General features: G+C 37.5%; 1 non-coding gene across 1 annotated transcript; it reads right to left on the reverse strand.

Moving 5' to 3' along the window:
• Window positions 1-3,516: 3,516 nt before the first annotated feature.
• On the reverse strand, window positions 3,517-3,649 carry LOC125999833 (small nucleolar RNA SNORA51). Its single transcript, XR_007492298.1, has one exon. It is a non-coding gene; the product is annotated as a small nucleolar RNA SNORA51 (small nucleolar RNA).
• Window positions 3,650-9,154: the final 5,505 nt, after the last annotated feature.

Consider the following 9,154-nt stretch of genomic DNA (forward strand, 5'->3'; position numbering starts at 1 on the left):
CAGTGGTCATTAACATTTTTCTGTTTAACATTAAGCCTGTTTTTTTAACACGAAGGGCCATTGGAGGGCAAGTAATCAAAGCTCAAATTGTGCAAAGATATACAATTTGTCTTGCTTTTGCTCTGGTTACTGCAAATATATGACAGAGACTTTTACTATTGCTATGATTTAATTGATGTTGCTCTTGTTCCTTTTAAACATACTAATTTTACAATGCTCAGTGAAAGAATATTTAGCAGCTTTTTTTTCAATTTAGGTATATCTACAGAAATGCTATAATGTTTTTGTTCAGAGAAGTTATGGAAATGGCACTCAGATGCTCTAGATTAAGATTACAGTGCTCAGTGAAATAATGCTTAGCAGTTTATTTTCTAATTATGCACATTGGCAGAAATTATCTTTTTTCTTTTTTAGAAATGGTCGAATGTTTATGTTCAGAGAAGTTTATGGAAAAGTAACTTGGATGCTCTAGGTTCATATGACAGTGCTCAGTGTAAGAATGCTTAGCAACTTATTTTAAATTAAGTGTATCTTCAGATATGTTGTAATATTTTTATTCAGAGAAGTTTATGGAAAATAACCTAAATATTCTAGTTTCATATTAGAATGCTCAGTATAAGAATGCTTGGCAACTTATTTTCAAATTATGTCTATCAGCAGAAATGTCCTAATGTTTATGTCAGAAAATTCTATGAAAAAAAATTTTTGTGATATGTATAAGACAAGGATATGGCTTAAGCTGATTGGTTTGAGATTGATATATGAGCAACCTGTGACACTCTTACAGTCAAGTCTACTCTCACTAGCAGTAATTCCTAGGAATTAGACATTACAGTAACTGGCTTAAAATTTCCTCACTACTATCTAACTTAGACCTCAGGTGATTAGACACCATCCGTCCAGCCTTGAACCCTGAATCCCAGACATAGAAATGACACAGTCCTTCACAACAGCTACAGGAAACAAATCCAATCCAGGACATCCTTAATACTGCTGGGACACCAACATGGCCCAGCTCTAATATGAGATCCTGACAACGAGGAAAATGGGAACAACTTGACCTAAGAGCAGGTTATCCTACCTCACCAGCTAATCATAAGACAAAATCAGAAGACTTGTCACCCTTTGGTCTGTCCAAAAGCCAAGATCATGATTTACAGATGACTGGCTGACAGAACCATGACCAGACTGTATGTACCCTGGGACCAATAAAAAAGCCCTAGTCTAGGGTTTGAGCTACGACCTGCACAATAACCATGATATCCAGTTCCAAAGGTCTGGCTGAGACAGTAGCAACGGAATGGGTCTTCTGGAAATACAACGAAAGACGCTATTCTAGGTTCCATCCTAGAATCAGCACAAAGACCAAGACCACCAACCACAGAAGACGGATTAAAATGACACTGAGGGAACAGAACTTCTAGAACCACAAAGAAAGACTTCATCATAAGTTCAACTCCTGGACCTGTGCAGATACTGAAATCTCTAGATACAGAGGCCTGAGTTTATCACCTAGGATGGAGCAGAAGTCTTCCAAACACCACGAAAGCACCAAGGGAAGAGTAAATGAACCTGAATGGAGTCTATAGTTAATCCCATGACAGTATACTCCAAGGGTGGAGAAACCCCATATCTCTTAGGCCAAGAGAGTTCCTTTTTGAATGACCCCAATATTTACTGTGCCTGTGCAGGAGGGGGAAAAAAAGCAAAAAGCACAAGATATTTTTTTATTTTTATTTATTTTTTTTATTTACCTATCTACATTTTGTTGATTTCTTTGTTTTGGTGTGGTTATTGAAGTTGTTGTCTCCATTTATATATTTTTTTCTTCTTTTCTTTTCTTTCTTTATGTGATCTGCCATGTTTTTATCTCAAGACCATTGCTTTTTTGTGGTGCTTATCTTTATTGTTGGAGTGCTCACTTGATATTTTATTTGACACTTCTTTTTGTACTGTTGAGGCGATTCACCTTCTTTTTCCCCTTCATCTCTCAAACCGAGGAGAGCCTCTAGAAGGACTGTGCCCACTGTTGGCGTAGTTGATTTTTACCCCAGTTTATTACTTTTCTCTTCTTCAAACAAAACCACATAACTTGAACTAGCTAGTCCTGCCTCCCAGTTAGAGGGGCAAATAAGGGAGGCACCAAGACCAAACAGGTGCAAGACTACTAAGTAGTAAGCTAGGTACAGAGGGGACCACATTTTCTAGCAGCCCCGGGGGTGAGGGAGGAGGATATGGGAGGTAGGACAAAAACGGAGGTGTAGGGAGGACAAATCGGTGATGGGAATCCCCCTGATTTTATGTAAATATGTACCTAAAATATTATTGTCAACAACATGTAAGCCACTATGATCAAAATAAAAATTATATTAAAAAATTTCCTCCCTACTATACTTGCTGGCTTTCTATTAATGAAGCACTTTGACTATTTCCATGCAAAAACAGTGTGTGCATTTGTGAAATGAGGGACCAAGTTCCAATTAGCTGAGAGGGATAATTTTTCTTTGGGGATGTCATTTCCTTTCTCAGCCTCACATCAGTTTTATTCCTATCACCTTAGATGGATCAGATGAACAGCTGTAGCAAATTGATCAATTATCTGTGTGTATATGCACATGTTTTATATGTGGTGGCCATCTTTATGTTTATAGTCAATTCTTATGTCTGTGTTGTACCTAAACAAAGCCCTTTCCTTTCTCCTCCTCCCTCTTGTGCAAAGCCCTTTATATTGTTTACTCTGAGCTCCACTATCATGGATTTGTTGCTTTCCAAATTAAACCCCATTTTTCCTACAGTTCAACACCACTTGTGCTCTGGAGCAACACCATCCCTTGCCCCTTCAGCATAACTTCACCATGGACTGCCTCACTGACCACATTGATTATTTTTATGAGAGAGGTCTGGCTCAGGGATTGAGCTTGACCATGACTGCGCCAGCAGCTGCAGAAAGTCATTTACTCTTTCATTGCATACCTGATTACTCACAACCAACAGTTTATCTTGTTAGCTGAAGTAATCCTTCAGATTAGACCTACTTTTAGACTTGATCACAACAGACTAGGGGATATATGTATTTCTTTATGTTTATTTCCTGGGGAACAATGCTGTGATTATTGCTATGTAAGAAGGATAACGGAGTATGGCAGCAACTAAAGGATAGATATTACAATCTAGCCATAGTACACTGGTGCCCCAATAGTATTTTGAAGCAATAACCTTTTTGCTTAATCTGCATAGATCCAATAAAATGGGATGTCTTACTGAAAGAAAGGAGTTCCTATCAATTAGATCCAGGAATTAGAAAAGTTGAGCATTGCAAGTGGCAACTAACCCCCCCAAATTTGTCATATTGGCCTTAATCAAGAATCAATTGCTCTGAGATTGGCTGTACACTCCAAAATATGGGTCCTACCATAGTTCTTCTATGGAACCAGGGTATGCTTTTTGCCACTCTTGCAATGACAGGGAAGGAGGGCAGGATTTGCACCACCCTAGCAATGATAAGACTAGTAAGACTTTTGTCCCTCAATTTACAATACAGAGCAGACAAAGGGCCTGGGTTGAGGTGTAAATGGGTTGCATTTGCTGTACCTCCTCTTTCTATACAGTCAATGTAAAGAACACAGCCTGTGGTAAGAATTGGGAGGCCTTATCTTTTGAAGTTGAAAGATTTGACTAAATGCTTCTTGAAGAAGGCCATCCTTCTCTAAACCTAAAATAGGTTCAAACTTTTCCCAGCTTGTACTATGCCTATGCAAAATAACACCCACTTTTACCACTTTACTTTAAGCTCTGATCTGGGGTTACCATCTAATGCAGAGAGCTATAGAAGAGGACTTACCTTGCCCTTCCCAATTTTTTTGTGGTTAGTAAAGAGAAAAGGGGGAATTGTTGGATTACATCCTGTTTTACCCAAAATAAAGATTTTCCTCAGCTTCTTCCTACCCAATCCCTCTTACATATAAAAGGTCCACCTAGACTGGTTTAGTTTTGCATAAATACTTTTGCCTGCTCCTGACTATCCCCATCCTGGTTGTGTATTGAGCTGGTCAATAGAGATTGGTTTGATGAACTCTGGATCATGAGGCTAGAAGCCCCCAATCTATATGCTTTTCTCCCAAATGAGTGTCATGATTTATTAATTCTCATGTTAACCCTACTTCAGATCAGTTCTTCTGGGATTGGATTACGGTGAGTGAGCCCTTACAATCAGGACTAAAATGAAAACATATAACAAATAAAGGGAAATATAGGCAGAACATTCCATGACATTAAAGCTAAAGACGATTTCAAAGGAGATACATAACTGAACAAGCATGTGGACACTAAGATAAGCCAATAAAACTACATCAAACTAAAAAGGTTTTGTATCTCAAAGGAAATGGTGACAAAGATATAAAGACTACCCTCAAAACTGGAGGATCAATGATCTCATATCCATCTGATAAAGGATTTATATACAAGGTATACAAATTACTGGTAGAGTTTAGCAAGAAAAGGAATGTATTCCCATTCAAAAATGGGGAGAAGAAATAAACAGATATTTATCAAAGAAAAATACATATGGACAAAAGGCACTTGAAAAAATTCTCATCACTAATCATCAGGGAGATGCAAATCTAAACAACACTGTGATATCAGCTCACACCTCAGACTCCCAAAAATCACAAAAGCAAGAACAACCAGTGCTGGCATGAATGCTAGGAGAAAGAATCTTTTACTGCAGCTGGGAATGTCAGCTTTTCTAGGCTTTGTGAAAAGCAATATGTATATCCCTAAAAAAAACCCTAGAAATTGAGTTTCTATATGATCCAACAATACCATTCCTAGGAACATATTTGTATTGTTTTTTGTGTTCCTCGGATATGGAACCTAGGAATACCTTCTAATTTTATACTTTCTAATATGGAATACTTTCTAATTTTTCTTCTAAGTCAGGAACCGCTGGTTTTTAGGCTGCCTAATTTGGAAGCTGGCATATCTTGGGAGAAAGGTGGTTCTAGAAAGAAATGTAGATGTATGTTCCAGGCAAGAAAGTGAAAGCAGTTTATTGTAAACTGTATTGTTCTAAGTATATCTTTAAATTATATCCGCAGAAATGTTCTATTATTCTAATGTTTTTGTTTATGGATATGAAGCTTAGATGCTGTAGACTCTTAGAATAATGGACCTTTGGAAATTACAGGAAATCAAGGTTTGCAAAATAATTTAAAAGAATCAATCACTTATTATATTGTTTAAAATGTATGTGGCTGAACAAAAGGACCTAGGGGAGAGTAAAAGACCATGTTATTCACATGACAGTATACTTCAAGGATGGAGAAACCCTGTATCTATTAGGCCAAGGGAATTCCCTTTAAATTCTCCCCAATTTTTACTGTGAATATGCAAACAAAAGAGAAGCTCAAACTAACTATTTTGGTTTTGTTACTGTTGTTATTATTTTTTTCTTTCCCACTTTTTCCTTATTCTATTCTTTTCTTTGTTGTGCTTTGTTTTGTTTTTTATTTTAGGAACATGGTTACTGTGTGGTTGTTGTCTTTATTGCTGTGGTGCTTTTCCAGTGGTTTATTTTGATTAATTTTCTTTCCTTCTAACAGAATCTCATAACTTGAACCATCTTATTTCACCTCACAAATTGAGGGAGAAATAATGGAAGGTACCAGACCAAACAGTTGTGTGAACATTAAGTAGAAACAAAAAACAATCAGACTTAAACACCAAATCCAAAGCCAACAACAGAATCGATACTCAATCTACAAACTAGACACAGAGGGGACCACTTATACTGGCAGCCCGTGGGGGGATTAGGAGGGGAGTATATGGGATGCATGCTGGGAACAGGGATGGAGGGAGGACAGCATTGGTGTTGAGAATGCTCTTAATTCAATGACTCTATGTACCTAAAATATTACAGTTAAAGACTTGTAAAAAATTAATTAATTAATTAAAAAAAGAAAGATCCAGAAACAAACAAATGTATGTATGTGACTGAAAAACACCAGGAAAGGCTAATGATAAAATCCAGATTAATCAATAATTTACTTTTTTTAAGGGGGATGGAAAAATGGATAGTTGAAGGTTTGGGAGAAAGGATATGCTTGTATTTGGGGGGGGGGGTGGGCCACACGCTGAGGTGTTCAGGGGTTAATAATGCTCTGCGCTTAAAACTTGCTCCTGGCAGGCTCAGGGATGCTGGGAATCAAACCCAGGTTCGTCCCAGGTCAGTTACGTGCAAGGCAAATGACTTACACTGTGCTATCACTCCAGCCTCCATGCTTGTACTTTTTTCTTATACTTTTTTATTTAATATTTTTATTTAAACACCTTGGTTACAAGGATGATTGTGATTGAGTTTCAGTCATATAAGATGATACCCCCCATCACCAGTGTAACATTCCCATCACCAATGACCCAAATATCCCTCCTCCCATCCCTGCCCCCACCTGTACTATAGACAGGCTTTCTATTTCCCTCATATATTCTCATTGTTAGATAGTTCGCAATTTAGTTGTTTCTCTAACTAAACTCATTACTCTTTGTAGTGAGGTTCATGAGGTTAGTTATAACACCCCCCTCTCCTCTTTTGTCTCTGGAAATTGTTGAGAAATGTCTTTCATTTTTCTTAAAACCCATAGATGAGTGAGACCATTTTCCATCTTTCTCTTTCTCTCTGACTTATTTCACTCAGCATTACTTTCCCCAACTTTAAACTGTATTACAAAGCAATTGTTATCAAAACAGCATAGTATTGGAATAAAAATAGACCCTCAGATCAGTGGAATAGTCTTGAGTACTCAGAGAATGTTCCCCAGACATACAATCATCTAATCTTTGATAAAGGAGCAAGAAGTCCTAAATGAAGCAAAGAAAGCCTCTTCAACAAGTGGTCTTGGCACAACTGGCTAGCCCGTTTGCAAAAAAAGCGAACTTAGACCCCCAGCTAACATCAAGTACGAAGGTAAAATTCAAATGGATTAAAGACCTGAATATCAGACCTGAAACCATAAGATATATAGAACAACACATAGGTATAACACTCCACGACATTGAGACTAAAGGCATCTTCAAGGAGGAAACTGCACTCTCCAAGCAAGTGAAAGCAGAAATTAACAGATGGGAATATATTAAACTGAGAAGCTTCTGCACCTCCAAAGAAATAGTGCCTAGGATACAAGATCCACCCACCATGTGGGAGAAACTATTCACCCAATACCCATCAGATAAGGGGCTAATATCCAAAATATACAGGGCACTGGCAGAACTCTACAAGAAAAAAACATCTAATGCCATCAAAAATGGGGAAAAGAAATGGACAAACACTTTGATAAAGAAGAAATACAAATGGCCAAAAGGCACATGAAAAAAATGCTCCTTATCACTGATCATCAGGGAGATGCAAATCAAAACAACTATGAGGTACCACCTCACACCACAGAGATGGGCACACATCACAAAGAATGAGAACAAGCAGTGTTGGCTGGGTTGAGAACAAGCAGTGTTGCGGTGAGAAAGGAACTCTTATTTACTGTTGGTGGGAATGCCGACTAGTTCAACCATTCTGAAGAGTGATATGGAGATTCCTCCAAAAACTAGAAATTGCGCTCCCTTATGATCCAGCTATACCACTCCTAGGAATATACCCTAGGAACACAAAAATACAAAAACCCCTTCCTTATACCTATATTTATTGCAGCACTATTTACCATAGCAAGACTCTGGAAACAACTGGGATGCCCTTCAACAGATGAATGGCTAAAGAAACTGTGGTACATATACACAATGGAATATTATGCAGCCATCAGGACAGATGAAGTCATGAAATTTTCCTATACATGGATGTACATGGAATTTATTATGCTTGTATTTTTAAAGAAAAAGATGGCCAACCAGACCCTTAAGATCATAGAAAGGGATTAAAAATCCATCTAGCATTACTGCTAACCAGTAGATGAATAAAGAAGTTTTGCCTAGTAGTTGGAAAAATACTGATCCAAACTAATACCAGTAACACACCAACCAATATATTTTTAGCTGTGATTGTCATCTTGAATGTGTTGGTGAGTTATGCAGATGAGCTAATGCACATAGTACAATATATTACCTAGGCATTTACTCATTCAAATGAATGAATGCCTAATGCATAGGACCCTAACGGCCAGGAAATTCATCTAGAAATTGAATTTACCTCAAATTATATACCCCAAATAATTTACACTTTGGGGCTTACATCTCTAAAACCAAAGGATAGTATTATTTCCAATTTATGTGTCAGAATTGGCCTCAAGCCTCATTAACACTCGCAATTCACAGGATGAGGCAAAGCCTGCAAATTCTTAAATTTGAAAAGCAAGGGTTACAGCATTGGCCTCCTACAACTCAATAGCTACAAAAACTATTCATTTATGGAGGCAGAATATATTAAAGTAGTGAAAAATGTCCTTAAACACCCCAAAAGTCTGTCAAAGCCTGCTGAAGAAAATGAAAACTTTAGATACAAGATTCTAACTTGTAAAATCATTAACTGATGTTACTGTCACAATGAATCTTCAACTCATAGACTTGGTATGGAATACACTCAGGCCACCTGGATGGGACAATGGTCCTTGAGTTTTAAAAAAAGTTTATCAATTAAAAGAGTTATGAAATGATTTGTTTAGATAAGAAACTTTTCCACATTCTTTGGACATCACAGTTTCTTGTGATAAATAAAAAGACGGGAATATGGAAAATCCTGATTGGTCTGGGAGTGGTGAATGCAGAAATTTACCCTACACTGGCAGTGAATCCTAGAAGTGGAAAATTATGACTAATTTTAAAGTTTCCTTACTCTCCCTTTGGAAAAGATCAATAGGACAGTCTCTATGTGTTTCAGAGAATACTAATTACCTCCCTAAGAGCAGGAGAACTTCTTTTTTTTTATTTAAACACCTTGATTACATACATGATTGTGTTTGGGTTTCAGTCATAAAAGGAACACCACCCATCACCAGTGCAACATTCCCATCACCAAAGTCCCAAATCTCCCTCCTCCCCACCCAACCCCCGCCTGTACCCTAAACAGGCTCTACATTTCCCTCATACATTCTCAATATTAGGACAGTTCAAAATGTAGTTATTTCTCTAACTAAACTCATCACTCTTTGTGGTGAGC

The sequence above is a fragment of the Suncus etruscus genome, chromosome X (assembly GCF_024139225.1).
Source record: "Suncus etruscus isolate mSunEtr1 chromosome X, mSunEtr1.pri.cur, whole genome shotgun sequence".
NCBI classification, from domain to species: Eukaryota; Metazoa; Chordata; class Mammalia; order Eulipotyphla; family Soricidae; genus Suncus; species Suncus etruscus.